At 46.3% G+C, this 19,134-nt stretch overlaps 1 pseudogene; it reads left to right on the top strand.

Moving 5' to 3' along the window:
- Window positions 1-1,597: 1,597 nt before the first annotated feature.
- On the top strand, window positions 1,598-14,607 carry LOC123393050 (annotated as a pseudogene).
- The last annotated feature ends 4,527 nt before the right edge of the window (window positions 14,608-19,134 follow it).

Genomic DNA, 19,134 nt, shown 5'->3' with positions numbered 1-19,134 from the left:
AGACGTTATTGCCCCTTAGCTAATTTTAAAGGAAACACTTTTTTGTAATTACTCCGTTTAAAGAGACACGGGCTCCTGGGTGGCTCAGTCTTTTAAAACACCTGACTTGGGCTCAGGTCAGGATCTCAGTGTCTTGGGCTAGAGCCCCAGTCATAAGGCTCCCTGCCTGACATGGAGTATGCCTCTCTGTCTCCCTGTACACCTCCCCCCTTCTCATGCATGCTCTCTCAGTCTTTCTCTCTCAAATAAATAAAATCTAAAAAAAAAAAAAAAAAAAGTAGAAAAAGAAACATGAATGACCTTTTTCCTATGGGTCAGTCTATTCCTTCCTATTCAGGAATCTTAAAATGTTTAAGATGTGTTCATAACTACCTCACATTACATTTGAGAGAACAGCTTTATTTTTGCACATTAAATGCTAATTAGTAAATGTCCAGTTGTTGCCTGCAGTTGGGTGAAGAAGCCATATTCCTGGTGGCAATTGTCAATTGTGATGACTAGTTGAGACACATTTTGATCACTTCCCTTTCAAATATCATTCTGTCTGAACACTACATGTATTTTTGTGAACGCAGAATTTAGTAAATAATGCAATATACATGGAGAAAATAAGCTTAAAATTGGTAATTTCAGTAAGATATTCATTCTGTATTCTTATTTATAGGATTCAATTAATTATATGATCCAATTTTATTTATATGATTCAATTCACTGGATCTTTAGTAAAATTAATTTTGAGTGGGTTTTTGGTTATTTTTTCCACCCTGGTTTGAATAATTAGCCATGTCCTCTGATAGCTCGTTGCTGAGAAATATCATGGTAAAAACAAAAGGCTTGGTGTGTTCCTTAAAGATGTGTGGACCTGCTGCAGGTCCTGGAATTATGTTAATCCAGCAAATGCACAAGAACCAGAGGCAGGAAAGCCTTCAGCTGCTTTCCAGTCCCAGATCAAGGAACACAGTCTAGTGACTAGTGTGTGTGTGTGGTTTTTTTAAGGTGAAAATTGAGGTTTTATTTTGTTTTTTTTTTAATTATTTATTTTCAGAAAACCAGTATTCATTACACTGGTTCATTATACTGACTCAGCGCGTCTAGGGACGCACAGCGCGGAGACCAGCCCCCTGGCGCCTTCCAGGGTGGTTCGGGCCCGCCCCCCACGGCCCGGGGCCTCAGAGCCTCGGCTCACGCGGGGCGCCCGCCCTGGATAGTTCTCTCTCCATCCGTTGGGCGTCTGCTCTGACCCTGCCTTTCCCCGCTCGGTGTCTCTCCCCTCCGGGCCCCGCCCCCCCGCCCAGGCCTCGGGCCCGGGTTCGGCTCCTCGCCTTCCCCGCCCCTGCTCTCGCCCCCCGCTTCGCGCGCCCTGCCTGCCCGTGCCCCGCTTCCCGCTGCAGCCCCCTCGCCCTCTGTGGCGAGAGGGGCCTGGGTTCGCGGGTGCGGGGAGGGACGCGGTTGTGGGTAAACGCGAGCTCTGGGGTGCTTGGGAAGGGAGAAGGGTCCGGTCCGCCCCCGGTGGCTCTGGCGCGGGGGAAGGGATGGGGAGAGAGGGCGGTGTCGGGTGTCGGCCTCGGGGGCCAGTGGCGGCGCCCGGCGGGACTGGGGGGGCCTCCTCAGTCAGGGGCCTGCAGGGTCGGGGTTTCCGCGCCAGGCGGGGTGGCCTGACCCCTCCCTTGGCCTCGCCTGGGACTGGACTTGGCTCTGACAAGCCTGCTCTCTCCTGCAGATGATCCTGAGAGACCTGTGTCGCTTCATGTTTGTCTACCTTGTTTTCTTGTTCGGGTTTTCCACAGGTAATGGGCTTGCTCAGGGCTGGTGGTGGGCAGAGAACCTGCTCACCTCAGCTTCCGAGGACTCTGCAGGGGCAGGGTGGGGAGAGGCCCACTGGGGTCTGTATCTGTAGCTGAGAGAGTTGGAAAATAAAGAACACCAGAAATGAGCAGGTGAACATGGAAATGTAATTCATAAAACATTGTAAGCAATTTTAGAGGTATAGCTGCATTTGGCTTCATTTTTTTTTTTTTTACATTTTTACTTTTAATTTTTAAATTAATTAATTTAATTAATTAATTCAGTATGAGAGAGAGATAGAAAGAGAGAAAGCAGGAGAGGAGCTGAGGGATTGGGGGAGAGAGAATCTTAATCAGCCTCCATCCCCAGGGCAGAGCCTGTCCACACAACCCTGAGATCATGACTTGAGCTAAAATCAGGAATTGGCACTTAACTGACTAAGCCACCCAGGTGCCCCTTTTTAAATTTTAATTTTGACATTATTTAGGAATTTCAGAAAACTTGTAAGAATAATGCAAATAACTTTACTTATTACTCCGAATCCCCAAATTTTACCACATTTAAAAATCACATTCTGCTACACACACACACACATGCACACACACACACACACACGTGCATGCACACCACCACCACCACCATACTAAAAAAAATAGTAAGGTGCAGACACGATCAGCCCTTTACCACTGGATAAAGTCTGCATTTCCTAAAAACAAGAATATTTTTCTTACATAAAACAGTGTATAATGATCAAAATAAGGAAATAAAACACTGATACAGTGCTTCTAGCTAATCTACCAGCCTTATTCAGATTTCACCAATTGTCCTAATAATGTCCTTTACAGAAATGAAAATCCCAGATCATGTAGTTGTCAAGTCTCTTTAGTTTCTTTAATCTGGAGTGATTCCTCAGTCTTTCCTTGTCTTGTAACCTTAGCATTTTTAATGAATAAAGGCTGGTTTTTACAATGTCTCTCAGTTTGGGTTTGTTTGATGTTTCCTCACAATTAGATTCAGGTATGTATTTTTTTAAATCAGAATATCAAGGAAGTAATGTGTGTCTTCCTCAGTCCATTGTATCAGGAGTCCCACAATGTTCGTTTAGCCCATTTCTAGTGATGTTAACTTTAATTACTTGGTTTTGATGGGTCTGCTAGATTACTGTCAAGTAATTATCTTTCGTTTTGGAATCAGTAAGAGTCAATAAGTAATTTGTGAGGAGATGCTTTGAGACTAGGTAAATATCCTGTTTCTCATCAAACTTAAAACAGATGATTCTCACTTGAATCACTTAATCCTAATAGTTGCCAGATGATGATTTTTTAACTGTCATTCCTTCTACATTTATTAGCCGGTGTTCTATTGTAGGGAGGAACTTTCCATTCTCCTGCATTCATTTATTATTTACATCATCGTGGCCTCACAGATTCTCTTCTGGTTTTTCTTTTTCTTTCTTTCTTTCTTTTTTTTTTTTTGTTTCTTTTTCATGGATTCTCACTTTGTTAAATGGGTCATAATCTTAACTATTACCATCTATCTTGATGCTGAGATTGTCTGAGCAATCATCTTTGGGAGCCTCTCCAAGCTGGTTCCTGAGCTCTTGACACATCTACAGCATTTCTGGGCACCTGGTTCTGCTTTGATCCTCATCTGAGTCCTGCATTTACATGGCTCACATGCACACCGTCCCCTGTCCCCATCCCAGAGCCTGTTTTGGAATCTCTGTCTCAGAGTTATGGACAGTTTTGCCTGGGAGCTTTGACTGATAGGGATGGATGTGGGCTCCAGCACCTGGTCTGAAGGCCCTGGTCTGTCAGTACCCATGGGAAGGGATTTGGCCAAGTGGGTTCATGGCTACCAGCTATGCAGGAACCATGGGGCACAACTGTTATGAAAGCTGTCAGACTCCAGATTATTTTTCCCAAAGAAAGGTGTAGTGTGCTGCAAGAGGCTATTCTGCTCTGAGCTGCTTAGTCCCTATCATTCTGGAATACGTTAGCTCTGGGTCACAGTCTAAGGTACACAGGCAGACAGAGTGTGATTGAGGAGCTGGGTGTGGATTCAGAACTGATATGTAAAGTGAGGCAGGTTGTGTGCTGCACAAAGGTGACTATATTCACATTGTATATATAGATTTGCATATTTAAACAGTTTTTTTTCCCTAGAAGATGATGATAAAACTCTTAGTGTAACAAAACAGTATACAGTTGACCCTTGGACAACAGGGGGATTAGGAACACCAATTCCCTGCACAGCTAAAAATCTGCAAATAACTTTTGACTCCCCCAAAACTTTTATAAAGCCGACTGCTGATTGAAAGTCTTAGCAATAACATAAACAGTTGATTAACACATATTTCATATGTTATATATATATATATAAAATATGCGGTATTCTTATAATAAAGTAAGCTAGAGAAAATAAAAAGTTATTAATAAAATCATACAGAAAATACATTTACAGTACTATACTGTATTTATTGAGAAAAATCTGTGTATAAGTAGACTCATGAAGTTCCAATCCATGCTGTTCAAGGATCAGCTATACTACAACAGTTGGCTGATAATTCTGAAGAAACAGGTGGTTTTCTGTGTTTAAGTTCATAAAGAAGTGTCCCATGGCCAAGCAGCATTCCTGCTGCAGACCCATCCTGGGATATGGGGTGTGTCTGTTGGTGGTTCTGTCTTGGCTTGCATTCAGCTGCACCTGTCCCTCCCCGTGTCCTGTAGCGGTGGTGACGCTGATTGAGGATGGGAAGAATAACTCTGTGCCAGCTGAGTCCACATTGCACAGGTGGCGAGGGCCAGGCTGCCGGCCTCCTGACAGCTCCTACAACAGCCTTTACTCCCCACATGTCTGGAGCTTTTCAAGTTCACCATTGGTATGGGTGATCTGGAGTTCACAGAGAACTATGACTTCAAGGCTGTCTTCATCATCTTGTTGCTGGCCTATGTGATTCTCACCTATATTCTTCTGCTGAACATGCTCATTGCCCTCATGGGTGAGACTGTCAACAAGATTGCGCAGGAGAGCAAGAACATCTGGAAGCTACAGGTGGGTCAGTGGGTGGGCTGTGTCCAGCAGGAGGATGTCTGCTGCTCTCTTTGCTGCTTAGCACAGTTAGGTGTGTGACCCCTTGCAGGGTTTGGGGAAGGGCAGAGACCCCAGGCAGCCCTGGGGGATCAAGCAAGAGCATCTCCCCCAGTCGACTCCCTGCTGGCCCCTCCTTCTGGGGTTCCCTCCCAAGCATCACCAACTGGTGTTCACAGACACTGTGGTTAAACAGTCCCCAGGGGCAGGAGATGGAGGGCTCAGCCCCAGGGGGTGCCCACCTCACAGAAGCTTGGTCTAGGGTGGGCATCAGAGACCATACTTGGGGGGAACAGCTAGAATGGGGGGAGCTCTAATAGCTGCGTTTTTGAGGCACCTGATCCATATCTACTCTCCCGCCAGATAATAAACTGTCATTCTTATTAAGTAACATTGACTCTATACCAAGTATTGTTCTAAGTGTTTTACATGCTTTCATTTAATTCTCACAACAATGCTATCAAGTGGCTACCATTATCATTCCCATTTTTGGATAAAGGCACTGAGGCATAGAGAAGTTGGGTATCTGTGTCCAAGATAACTACAGATCTTCCTCAATTAACAATGGGGTTACCTTCCAATAAACCACCATAATTTAAATATGCATTTAATGCACCCAACCTACTGAACATCATAGCTTAGCCCAGCCTACCTTAAGTGCACTTAGAGCACTTAACTTCAGCCTACAGTTAGGCAAAATCATCTAACACAAAGCCTATTTTATAATAAAATGTTGGATGTCTCATGAAATTTTTTGACTAATATAATAAAAGTGAGAAGTAGAATGGTTATATGGGTACAGAGTGGTTGTAAGTATACTGGTTGTTGACCCTTGTGATTGCGTGGCTGACTGGGAACTCCCAGCCTCACGAGAAAGGATTGTACTATACTTTGCTTGCCTGGGAAAAGATCCACGTCTAAAACTTGAAGTATGATTTCTGCCAAATACATACTGCTTTTGTATCATTGTGAAGTTGAAAATCATTAAGTTGAACCATTGTAAGTCTGGATCTATCTGTAATAAGTAGCATAGTCAGTATTCAACCCAAGAAGCCCCATCGTGTGGCCCTGCTCTTAACTACTATACTGTCTGCCCCTTTGTGAGCACTTCAGGGAAGAGTCCGGGGCTGGACACTCTACCTCACTTATGGGAGGCCCTGCCCCAACTGGACCTGGCAGGCAGCAGCCGTCCCTGGGCAGGTCTGGGCTGGAGGGGCTGAGCTTGGAGTGTGCACCTGCCAAGCTACAAAAACAAGCTTGACGTAGAAGGCACTAGAGGTCCCGTTCAGGGGCACTGGGACTGGGACTGGAGAGGCTGATCTTGGAAGCCCCACTGACAGCCAGGGGAAGCCCGGGATAAGCCCTTTGCCCCTCTGTTCTCTGTGTGTTCTCACAGAGAGCTATCACCATCCTGGACACGGAGAAGAGCTTCCTTAAATACATGAGGAAGGCCTTCCACTCAGACAAGCTGTTGCAAGTGGGGTACACACCTGATGGCAAGGATGACTAGAGGTGGTGTTTCAGGTAATGCCCAGGCAGGAAATTAAACTTAGGGAGCTCAGGGGCTTAGCTATAGATATCAGGGATCTACCCAGAGCCAGCTATGGGTACAGAGGACATTTTGGGGCTTTGTGGCATAAGGGACTCATCTGGAGCCAGCTGTGGATACAGAAACCTGCCTCAGGGCTTCCTGGGACCAGTCATGAACATAGGGGACTCTCCCAAGGCCAGCTATCGGTAGGTATATGGGCTACCCCAAGGCTCAGCTGTGGGCATTAGGAGACCTACAGGAAAATGAAGTGTCCAAAGGGGTCATCCAGTGATCAGGGTCAGAACCTGGAATCCAGCATTTAAAGTCCCTGGGCCTCATGATGTGGTCAGAGAACAGAGCTTTGGGGGGTGGTATCCAAAAAGCAGGCCCCTCTCAGCCCTCCTGCCTACCAGCTATCTCTCCCCATCCTGGTCTATGGGCTTCTTGGGATTGGCCTGTGGTACTAAGCCCTCAACCTGGGAAGCTAGGCGTGGCTTTTAGGCCATAAGCTCCTAGCTCCCTTGTCTCCTTGCCCTACAGGGTGGATGAGGTCAACTGGACCACCTGGAACACCAATGTAGGTATCATCAATGAAGACCCGGGCAACTGTGAGGGCATCAAGCGCACCCTGAGCTTCTCCCTGTGGTCAGGCAGAGGTGAGGCATGAGGGAAGTATGCTGTGACATGGAGGGAGCCTGATGTTGGGCAAGTGAAGCCTTGGGGTTCCTTGCTCCTTGAAGGCCTTCTTCACCCCACAGCCTGGATTCTGGAACAGCCCCAAGGGTCAAGCACCTGCATATGCTCTGTCACAGGCACTCTTTTGTACTCTCACGCATTCCCGCACAGCTGACTGTGCCACATGGCCATGCTCACCAGCTCTGCCAGTACCCTGCCCCAGGCATCTGTCCTCAAGTGCCCCAGTGGAAGCAGTTGATCCCACATACAGCCATCTGGGACAGCTGGCCTTGTGGGCTGCCCTGTCTCCTCTTCTCGATCCTCACACCCAGTGTCTATGTTCAGCTGCGTGGCTCTTAGGGACACGAGCAGGTACAGGCAAAAACTCACCTTGCATGAACACAACCAGGCAGGCAGAGGAAGAATGGGAAGACTAAAGGGTATATATACCTTGAGCAGAAATGCTCTGCAGAAAGTCACTACCAGGAAAAAAAAAGTCCTTTTAACAGTTAATGGTAAACATTTAATAGTACTTGTCAAATTATAGGTCTAATTGAGGACATTTATTTAAAAATGAAGCAAACGTGGTTTGTACTGAACAGATTTTGAGTTATAATTGTGCACTAATTCTTCATTTTTAGCTTTTAGAAAATTGTGGTAAAATATGTGTAATACAAAAGTTGCCATTTTAAACCATTTTTAAGTGTATAATTCATGGGTGCTAATTGTGTCCACAATGTAATGAAACCTTCACCGCTTTCTATTTCCAGAACATTTTCATTATTTCAAACAGGAACTCTGTACCTATTGAATGATACAGAGTTCCTGTTTGAAATAATGAAAATGTTCTGGAAATAGAAAGCTATTTCTACCAATTGAATGATTACTCCTATTTCTTCCTTCTCCCACCCCCTGGTAACCTCTGTTCTACTTTCTGTCTCTGTCTCTTTTGTCTCTGTCTCTGTCTCTTTTGCCTAGGGTAGGTACCTGGTATAAGTGGAACACACCTTTGTGTCTAGCTCAATAATATCCCATTGTAGGTATATACCACATTTTATTTACCCGTTCATCTTTTCAATCAACATCAGGATTGTGTCCACTTTTTGGCTATTGTGAGCATTGGTGGACATAATTCTGTTTGACTTCTGGCTTTCAGGTGTTTAATTAATTAAGTAATTAATTAATACAGAGGCAGAAAGGGGGTGTGGGGAAAAGGAAGAGAGAAAATCTTTTTTTTTCAGGCTTCTCATGAATTTTTTAGTCTATTTTGTACAAAAATATGGCTTATAGTTTATTGCTGAAATGTAGGAACATGAAGATTCCCAGTCCATAGTTTTAAACCTAACACGTATGAGAGAGAGAATCTTAAGCAGACTCCACACCCAGTGTGGATGTGGGGCTCAGTCTCATGACTCTGAGGTCAAGACCTGAGCTGAAATCAAGAGTCAGATGCTTCAGTTCTTTGGATAGAAATGAAACTGCTGGATCCTATGGTAATTCTGTGTTTAACTTTTTTAAGGAACTGCCAGAATGTTTTCTAAAGTGGCTGCATTTCTGTACATTCCCACCAGCAAAACATGAGTGTTCCACATACTCACCAACACTTGCTGTTTCGTGGGTTTTTGTTGTGGTGGTGGTGGTTGTAGCCATCCTAATGGATGTGCGGTTGTATCTTATTATGGTTTTCATTTGCATTTCCCTAATGACTAATTATTTTGATATCTTTCCAAATGCTCATTTGTCATTATAGGTACTCTTTGGAGAAATGGTTATTCAAGCAATCTGCCCATTTAAAAATTTGCTTTGTTGTTGTTGAGTTATAGAAGTTCTTTATACATTTTGGATATTAATCCTTTGTCAGGTATACCATCTGCCAGTGTTTTCTTCGATTCTCTGAGTTGTCCTTTGATATAAAAGTTTTTTTCTTTTTTTGATGAAGCCCAGTTTATCTATTCTTTTCTTTTATTGCCTATTCTTTTGGTGTAATATGTAAGAAATTATTGCCAAATCCAATGTCTTGAAGATTTTTCCCTATTTTTTTTATAAGAGTTCTATAGTTTTAGTTCTCAACCATTTCCATGTTGATTTTTTTAATTGGTTCATGATTTTCTTTTTTGCTATAAACCTTGGACTATTTCCCAGAGTTGTGACAATATTGGTTCCAAAGTTTCTGTCTGTTTTTTGTTTGTTTGTTTGTTTGTTTTTTGATATTTTTATGGTGGTCTAGGTTTTGGGAACTACCTACTTTACCATTTTGCTGGTAATTCTTGAACAAAGAAATGAACCAGATGTTGACTGTTTGGGTTTTTTCTTTGGTAGGATGGGAGAAAGGGCACTATTTTCAGATCAGTTTGCCTGATAGAATGATACTGCATCTTTCATATTTGATATTGCTTCATAGACTCTTTTTTTTAATTTTAAAAACAAAATCAACTTTATTGAGATATGATTTACATACAGTAAAATGCACGCATTTAAAATGTATAGTTTGGTAAGTTTCAGGAAATATCTACTCAGGGAACCACCACCCACTCAACGTATAGAACATTTCCATCATGCCAGGAAGTACCCTAATGCCTCTTTGTAATCAGCTTTGACCTCCCCATGCCAGGTAACTACTTGTCTAATTTCTATTCCTGTCAATTAGTTTGATATCAGCTTTTGTTTACTTGAAAATGTGAATTTCAGTCTCATGTTTGAAGGATATTTTCACTGGATACAGAATTCTGGGTTAACAAATTTTTTTTCCCTATTTTTAAAAAAAATTTCCAACATTAACTTTTTCTCCACTGTCTCTGGCCTCCATTGTTTCTGATGAGAAGTTTGCTCATTATTTGCATTCCTGTATGTAATTTGTCTTTTTCTTTTTGGCTGCTTTCAAAATATTCTCTTCATCTTAGGTTTTCAGCAGTTTGAGTAAAACATGCTTTGGTTTGTTTTTTTTTGTTTATCCTGTTTAAGATTCACCTGCAATTCTTGGATCTGTACATCAGAGTCTCTACATATATTTTGTTTCATTGTCCCTATCTACTTTGGGGGGGACTCTAATAATATATATTTTATTTTATTTAACTTTATTTATTTGAGAGAGCAAGAGAGAGGGAAGGAGAGAGCAGCAGGGGGGGGAGGGACAAAAGGAGCAAGAGAAAGAGAACCTCAAGCAGACTCCCTGCTGAGTGCGGAGCCTGACACAGGACTTTATCCCTGGACCCCAAGATCATGACATGAGTTGAAATCAAGAGTTGGATGCTCAACTGTCTGAGCCATCCAGGTGCCCCACACCTGGGTGGTATTTTAATTTTTTAGATTTTATTTGTTTATTTGACACAGAGAGAGAGATCACAAGTAGGCAGAGAGGCAGGCAGGGGGCCTGATGCAGGGCTCAATCCCAGGACCCTGAGACCATGACCTGAGCTGAAGGCAGAGGCTTAACCTACTGAGCCACCCAGCTATCCCATCCCTACATGTATTTTAGATCGTTTGATATTGTCCCACAGGTTTCTGAGGCTTTATTTTTACTTGATTTTTTTTCTATTTCTCAAATTTGAGAATTTTATTGTTCTGTCTTCAAGTTCACTGATCCTATCCTCAGCCATCTGCAAACTATGATTAAGCTCATCCAGTGACTATTATATTTCAAGTATTATGCTATTTGGTTTTCGAGTTTCTATTTCTTTTTTAAATGATTTTCATTTCCTTCCTAAGATTCTCTAGCTGGTCTGTCACCAAGATCCTATTTTGCTTTTTTTTTTTTTTTTTTTTTTTTTTAAACATATAAATAATAGTTAATTTAAATTCTCTGCCAACTGCATCTGGGCCACCTTTTTTTAAAAAATATTTTATTTATTTATTTGACACAGAGAGAGAGAGAGATCACAAGTAGGCAGAGCAGCAGGCAGAGAGAGAGGGGGAAGCAGGCTCCCTGCGGAGTAGAGAGCCCGATGTGGGACTCGATCCCAGGACCCTGAGACCATGACCTGAGCTGAAGGCAGCGGCTTAACCCACTGAGCCACCCAGGTGCCCCCATCTGGGCCATCTTGGGGACAATTTCCATTGACTGTTTTTTTTTTTCTTCCTCCTTACTGTGAGTCACATTTCCCTGTCTCTTTGCATGTCTAGTAACTTTTAATTGTCAACTGGGCATTGTGGATAATCTATTTTAGAGACCCCTGATTAAATTTTTGTTTTAGTTGGCAGTTCAGTTATTGAGCAAATCACCCTGAACTTGTGCAGACTTAGTTTTAAACTTTATAATGATAGATCTGTGAAATGCCAAGGTATTTTCCAATTCCATCAAACTTGTGGGACTCAACCTCCAAACTGTTTCCACTGAAGTTCTTGCCAGGACTTGGTTTTAGGCTTTGTTAGGGTGGGTCTTGGGTAGACCTTACTGTAGGGCATGTAGAGTAAGTAGGGCATTTCTGTGTTTTAACTTGATCCTCAGAGTAGAAAAAAGGTATTAAGGAGGTCTCCCCACTGAGTACTGCTCAGCTTCCAGTGTTTCTATCCCACTGTCAGCCCTATGGTGGCCCCTGCCTGGTAGGCCTTATGCAGTCTCACATTGTGCAAGTACACTCAAGCCCCCAGCCCAGAGACTTCTAGACCTCCACCATCACACCTCCTTTTTCCTCTTCTTCTGTGCCCTGTCTCACTGATTCTAGCTGCTTCAGCTGTCCAAAACCCCAATCTCTTCTTCCTTAGTTCAGAGGTACTGCCATGGTCTGCTTAGACTCCAGCTCACTACACCACAGTCAGAGAAATTGTCCCTATGCAAACCATCAGGGAAATCATGGGGCTCTGTTTGTGGATTTCACTTTTTCTCAGCAACTGCAGTTTTCAGTCTGTATCCTATGCCTGAAAACATTTACTGCAAATATTTTTTCCTGCTTTATGGTTGTTTACAGCAGTGTGGGTAACTCAGCACTACATACTCCATCAGGGTAGAAGTAGACATCTTTTTTATCAAGAGCTTTCTGCAATCCTGTGATTTTCACACTAGTTTCATTAGAGGCACTTCCTGTGTCATGCCATAGAACTTATTGATTATCTCTACAATTGTTATTGATCTAACTTTACCACAGAGCCATTCAAAGATGATTTTGCCTATAATTTGAGCTTCCAGTATCAATCTTATTGACTTCATGAAACCTCCCATTCTGAAAGATTTGCTGTTGTACTTTGTGGTTAACTTGCATTGTGTTTGCATGACATTGTTGGCTGTTTATAACATTGCACATTCACTGTGTATTAACAAAGATATTGTTGAAGTAGCGGGGATATACACATTCTTGTTACTTGGATTGGGGTAGGAGATGGTTAGAGGTTCCCTGATTTCACATTTATAATGAATTAGTGAATATTTCCTGAGGATTTTGATTTTTTGGTACAACTTTGTAGCAGTGTACACTCTAGTAATGAATAGTCATACAATTCAGATAACAAGGAACTTTCCTACCTACAAAGTGTGTATGATTGGGAAGGGGCAAAGGAATACATGAGAGAAAGGCCAGGGAGGAAAGCAGTTAATAGCTGAGCTGGGGGGAACACTTGAGAGAGTCTTGGCATCAGGGCTGTGGGAAGTGGGCATGGGGAGCCCTGTGCCTCCTTTCAGGGCTTTTGAGCTAGGGCTGGGCCAAGCAGTCTCTGAGGCTGCATGTTGCCAACACTGAGCCAGCCGGAAGATTGTGTCTCAGTGAGACCTGGCCTATATCCCCATGAAGTCCGGCTTCAATGCCTGGGTTCTGATTTAGCAGGTGATGCTTGGGAGCAGGCCAACATCAGCCTGCAGGCCTGGGGTAAACACCAAGACCTGGAGAATTTGGCTGGAGTGGTCATGGTGGGCCTAGTTCCCATGTTCCTGATGCCTTTGACGTGTGGTCAGTGTTAGACACCAGCAGAGGAACCTGAATTACGGCCTGGGGGTAGGAGGTATAGAAGGTATAATCGAGGCTGGTTTTCTAGAGAGATTAGATCCAGGGTGGCCAACCAGAGGGCTTGGCTGTGGGAGGGGAACATGTGCAGCTTTCCCTCCTGGTTGTCAGTTTGCCTAGGTGGCTGGGAAGCTGGAGGGGCCTCGGGAGTGACAGCTGGATTCTCTTTAGGAGCTCCCTGTGCACACAGTAGAGCCCCATTTAAGACCTAATGTCACCATGTTTTCTTTGGCATTGTTCCCAATATGCTATGCTCTGGTGGGTCCTGGTCCCCAGATCCTGATTCTCTGGCTGGTTCATCAGCCTACAGCTGACCTGATGTGGAGCCACCATGGGGCTGACCACAGTGTTGCTCTGTGGAGATCTGTCCTCCCTCCCATGTGGGCAGGGAGGAGATGGAGACTGGGAAAGGCAAGCAATAGACTCTGATGAGGTCCCTGCAAGTCAGGGTGAGGGGAAGGAAGAGGATTTAGGATTTTCCAGAGTGGAAGAGGCTCCTTAAGCAGGCAAGGGAAGAGGAAATGGCAGCTATCCCTGTGTCTCAGGAAGGACCAAAATGTCTGGGTCTCCTTTAAGAGAACTACAAGTTGGTAAGGCCAACAAATAAGTGTTTATTTCTGCGTGCTGCATCCAAGGCAGTAATGATGTTTTACCCTTTAGTTTCAGGAAGAAACTGGAAGAACTTTGCCCTGGTTCCCCTTTTAAGAGATGCAAGTACAAGAGAAAGGCCCTCTGCTCAACCAGAGGAAGTTCATCTGAGACACTTTGCAGGGTCCCTCAAGCCAGAAGATGCTGAGGTCTTCAAGGATCCTGTTGCTTGAGGGGAAAAGTGAGGGACCCCTCTAGGGTACTCCTAACACTGGTGGGCCTCAGAATATCTCACTGTGGAGGGAACAACAGGGCCCTCTCAGCAGCCTGGCTTGGCCTGTGCCTGTCCAGGCACTTTCCTCCCCTGCTCTGCACAAGCTACGGGAAGCATTGTTGGGTGCATGGGGAGAGCTAGTCATCCAGCCTCACTGTCCCCAAGGGAGTCTCCCACCAGGAAATTATTTTGCTCTCATATTTTTACTAACTTTGTTAGGTATCATGAATGATGAATCTTGTGTGGACATATGTGATGCCATTGTTTTATTTTATATGACTAGGAGTGAATGTAAATGAGGCCCAGGAAAACACCTCTTGGAACAAAACAAAACATGTCCTTTGATGTAAACTGCTGCAGCTGTTCTCTGTGTTGTGTTTAATACCTCCTCCGAAACAGAGTGGGCTGAGGGGGGTGTCATTTATATCTCAGAGAAGGTGGGGGAAGGCTGGCCCTCTTTCCAGCTCTGCCAGAATCAGGTTTTGCCAGAGTGACTTCCTCGTTCTATGTGATACATCATGGTCCCCCCAAACAGAACTCTTTGGCTGTCCAGATGAAAGTACAGCACGTGTCTTAAAAGCATGTGGCAAGAATTTTTTCATGGTCTTCCATTTGTAGCAACTGTAGTCCTGCTCCCCCGCAGTGGTCCTACTTCCACCTCCATGCATCCTGTCACTCATCACATAAATAAATAAATAAATAAATAAATAAATAAATAAAAAATATCACATCCAGTGTGAACTTTGTGCCATACCTAGTTGGCTATGGGGTGTGTGTGTGTGTGTGTGTGTGTGTTGCTATTGAGGCTGGGACAGTTAGTAAGGTTACGCAGCCAGTAAACAGTATTGCCTGGGTCTGACTCCAAAGTCTGGAACTTAACTGTGGCACAAGGCTATCGGGCAGAGAATAGAATGGGCTAGGGGCATTCCAGTCCCTCCCGGGGGAGCAGAGACGTGAGGGCTTTTTGCTTCCTGTTGTGGGCCTGGCACCCCTCTCTTTTCCTGGAGGCCTTCCTAGGAGATGTCATGTAGATGTCAGATATTTGCAAGTTTCTGCAGATTAGATCAACTTTCAGACTTAACCCGAGCTGGAAGGAATCTTATGGTTGTTCTTTTCTAAAATGAATGACTAAACCCGTGTTCTTTTTTTTTTTTTTAAGATTTTATTCATTTATTTAACAGAGAGAAAGATCACAAGTAGGCAGAGATTCAGGAAGAGAGAGAGGGAGAAGCAGGCTCCCCGCTGAGCAGGGACCCCCCCCCAATGCGGGGCTCGATCCCAGGACTCTGAGATCATGACCTGAGCTAAAAGCAGAGGCTTTAACCCTTTGTGCCACCCAAGTGCCCCTAAACCCATGTTCTTTAAAGAAGGACACACATGTAATTAGCCTATTCTTTGCTCTTTTGTATCTGTCATTGTCTCTTTAGCTTCCTTTGTCCCCATGTCCCTCCCTCCAACACGTGGAGGCAGGAGGAGCCACAAACCAGAATCCCAGGTGGGGAGGCTGCTCAGCTCTCCTAGCCTGGGGTGAGCTGTGTCCTGCCCGGATGCAGACAGCCTCTCTTGACCATACTCTGGGGGGATCTGCTCAGGCCTGAGAGTGTTGATGGAGATCTGCCTGGCTCCCAGGCTTCCCTCCTTGTTCACTGCACTGCGTGGAGTGTTTCCTGGGGCAGATCAAGGGGTTGGCCCCTCCCTGCATGCACTCGTCCCACAGAGACCACTTCTCTTACTCCTCCTTCTTGAAGGGAGAGCTTGTGCACCTGCCACCAGGGTCTGATATCTGCAAGGCCTGGGAGGTGTGGGGAGGAGGTAAGGGTGTGCTTGACTCCTGTCTAGTACATACTTTGGGGGTATTTTATAGTCCAGGGGCAGAAGGTCTGGTGAGAAGGGGGCCATGTAGGGTATGCTGGCAGATGTCTAGGGGCTGCCTAAAATTTGGGCCTCTGGGAAGCAGGCTTGGGGCAGGAAAGTGTAGAAGCTGCCCTTTCCCTCTCACAGCCACATCCCTTCCAGGCCCCAGGCTGCATCTGCCCTTGACATTTTGCTTCCCCAAAACAGCCCATTTGGATGCTTCCTCCTGTCACTGTTATCTTTTAATTTAAACTCCTGTTTCCTTCATGGTCACAGAAGGAGCTGAGGTCACGGAAGAAGAGTGGGCACAGCAGGGCCCATGGCTGCTCCAGGGAAAGAGGAGCTGGACGCTGGAGGCAAGTTGGTCTGTCCTCCTGGGTGCCCAGGCACTGGTGCAGCTGCAACCAAGCACTGGAAGTCAACCATGTGGCTGCCAGGGCTGAGTGGGCAATGCTGGCTTCTATGGGGCTCCAGGCTTGGCAGGAGGAGGCCGGACTCCTGGATCCACACTCCTGCCACTGTGCCATGTGGGCCCCAAACACAGGGTGGGGATCAAGCTCATCTGTGGCCCTGGCAAGTGTGGGCAGGGGATCCGCTGGCCAAGATGCTGCCTTTGGTTTGAGGTGCTGACTCGGTTGAGCTGGGGCACTTCCCTCCCTGACCACATGGGTACGAATGTCTTCAACAGGGCCCTGCACCCCATAAAGCTGGACGGGTGCAGCCTCCTCTGATGAAAATGTCAGAGCTGACTCAGTGGCTTGTGGCCCGACTCACAGCTCCTGTCTGACACTCCACTGAGGCTGTGCATCATTCACCCAAGCTCGTCATGGTTCCTTGAATGTGCCAGGATCTTTTGCCTCCCAGTTCTGCTCCTGCTGCTCTCCCCGTGTACAAGGTCCTCCCTCATTCCCAGTGTAGCCCCGATGCTCTCCCTTCCCGGAGCCCATCCCCCACTGCCCCATGGGCCAGATTTCCTTCCTCCTCAGTGACCCAAGCCCTTTTTGTCCTTACAACTTGCTGAGTGGGGTTATGGTTCTTGCCTGAGTCTGTGTCCTGTGTGGCCCACAGTTTCTTGAGGGTGGAGACCACTTTCTCCAGTACTGAATCCTGTGCTGGTCCTTGCTTGCCTGCCTTGTATCCTACTGTGGGATCCCACGATGTGCTGCATTAAATGGGATTGAAGGTAGGCCAGCTCAAGGGGCAGGAGCTGCTGTTTCCTTGTATTTGCGGTAGGAGCAGGGTCGGGGGTGGGTAGTGGCTCTGACTGCTGCGATCTGGTCCCTGATCTCACAAACAGCAAACTCCCTGCCGGGCACAGTGTGGGACTTTGGGTGGGGACAGGGGTCTTTTAGAGAGGTTCCAACCTGGCCTTTGAGAAAAAGTGCCAACACCAGGCACCAAATGCTGAAATTTGACAACAGCCGCGTCCCTAGGGTTCTAAGGCCACGAGAAGTAGAGCTAAGAGGGACAAGGGGCTGATTCAGAAGGGGAAATTAATTGAGTATTAGAAGGAAGGCTATGATTGATCCAAGGTCAAGCTATCATGAGGGAGTGTCAGGCAATGTTTGTGGGAACTTCAGGACCACTTGATGTAAAACCACCAAAGCAGCCCACATTTGTTGATCCTGAAGCCAGGTTTCCTGTCCCTTACTGGCATAGGTCCTGCTGCCCTATGGTCAGAAGACTGAGTCTGCCACTGGCCTCTGCCCAAGCTGGAAGGTTGTGGTGATGAGGGATGGAGTGACTGGCCCTGGAGGGCAGCTGGGGAAATCCCTGCTGAGTCAGTCATGGGCGCCCTCCCTGTCAGCAAGACTCCCTGCTCCCTCCCAATCCTGTCTGCCCAAGGGGACAGGTGTGAGATTCCTGAGTGACAAGAGACAGTCAGGGCTGCCCCAGCCTCGCTCCGCCCCCTTCACAGCCTTGGCCTGCTTGAGGAGGGAGGGTGTAGAATATTCCCCAACATCTGGCCTGGAGGCAGGTGGCCCAGGTGGTTGCTGGGGGAGGGGACTGGGATGACAAAACCAGTCAGAATTAATGACTGTTGCTGTTTATTGAGTTCTTTCTGTCCTCTGGGTCTTGTTGAAGTCCATTCTATGTGTTTTCTCAAATAATTCTGCAAGGCAGATTGATTGATTGATTTAAGGTTTTTTTTTTTTTTTTTAAAGATTTTTATTTATTTGTCAGGGAGAGGGAGTGAGAGTACAAGTGGGGGGAGTGGCAGGCAGAGGGAGCAGGTTCTTCACTGAGCAGGGACCCTGATGTGGGACTTAATCCCAGGATGCTGGGATCACGACCTGAGCCAAAGGCAGACGCTTCACTGACTGAGCCACCCAGGTGTCCCTGCAAAGTGGATTTATTATGCACATTTCACAGACAGGAAATGGGAGAAATGACTTGCTCAAGATCATAGAGCCAGAGAGGGGTGAGGCTGTCTGACACCAAGGTCTGAAGTGAATAGTTTCTGGTGGTAAGTGGTGTTTTGTTTTGTCTTTAAAGATTTTGCTTATTTATTTGAGAGAGAGAGAGAATGAAAGAGGGAGAGAGTGAGACAACATGGGGCGGGGGGTTGAGGGGGGGGGGCAGGGCCAGAGGGAGAAGCAGACTTCCTGCTCAGCGGAGAGCCTGATGTGGGACTTGATCCTGGGACTCCAGGATCATGTCCTGAGCCGAAGGCAGACGCTTAACCAACTGAGCCACCCAGGTGCCCCTGCTGGTAGTCTTTGAATGGGGACTTCCTTTGTCTCTAAAAGGATCTGATCCCAGACTTTGAAGGACAGATACCAAGTTTTGGTCCTGGCTACCCTGGGATCGACCGAGCCAGTGCTCAGCTGTGGCCTTTCCTCCCAGGGCTCAGGGCAGAGCCCTTGACCATTCATGAGGCTCTCCCCGCAACATGTTCTCTTTGACTCTTCACAGCATCCTTGGAAAGTAGTTGTAATTCCCATTTCCCAGTTGGGGAAACTGAGGCCCGTGATGGGAAGCATCAAGTACAAGAGAGAAAAGAGTTGGGACCAAAACTTTGGCCTTGGCACCTGTTGCCTCCCCTGCCTTCTCCTAGGCTGGGCTGCTGTGTGGGTGTGGGGTGACTCAGGCAGGGCGTGTGGGTGGGCAGGCGCTGCAGCTACGGCTGGTGGGTGTAGCCTGCCTGACGCCTAGGGCGGTGGCCCAGCCAGTTCTGCCTCTGACGCCTCATTTCAACCCTCTCTCTGCCTAGGATGAGAGCCTCCCGCCGCCTCAGCCGCAGTCCCTCCGGGGGTCCCTGGGCCCAGGGCATGCGATGATCTCAGAGCAAAGGCAGCCACCATCACCCAGACCTCATCAGGGGAGTCCTCACCACACATGGCAGCCAGTGCTCTCCAAGGTCCTAGGGGGCCCCGGAGTGAGAACCCAAGGGGTCCTTTAGGTCG

The sequence above is a fragment of the Mustela putorius genome, unplaced genomic scaffold (assembly GCF_011764305.1).
Source record: "Mustela putorius furo isolate JIRA1106 unplaced genomic scaffold, ASM1176430v1.1 tig00000731_pilon_pilon_pilon, whole genome shotgun sequence".
NCBI classification, from domain to species: domain Eukaryota; kingdom Metazoa; phylum Chordata; class Mammalia; order Carnivora; family Mustelidae; genus Mustela; species Mustela putorius.
Note: the sequence above shows the minus strand (reverse complement) of the source record. Positions and strands in the feature narration are given on the sequence as shown.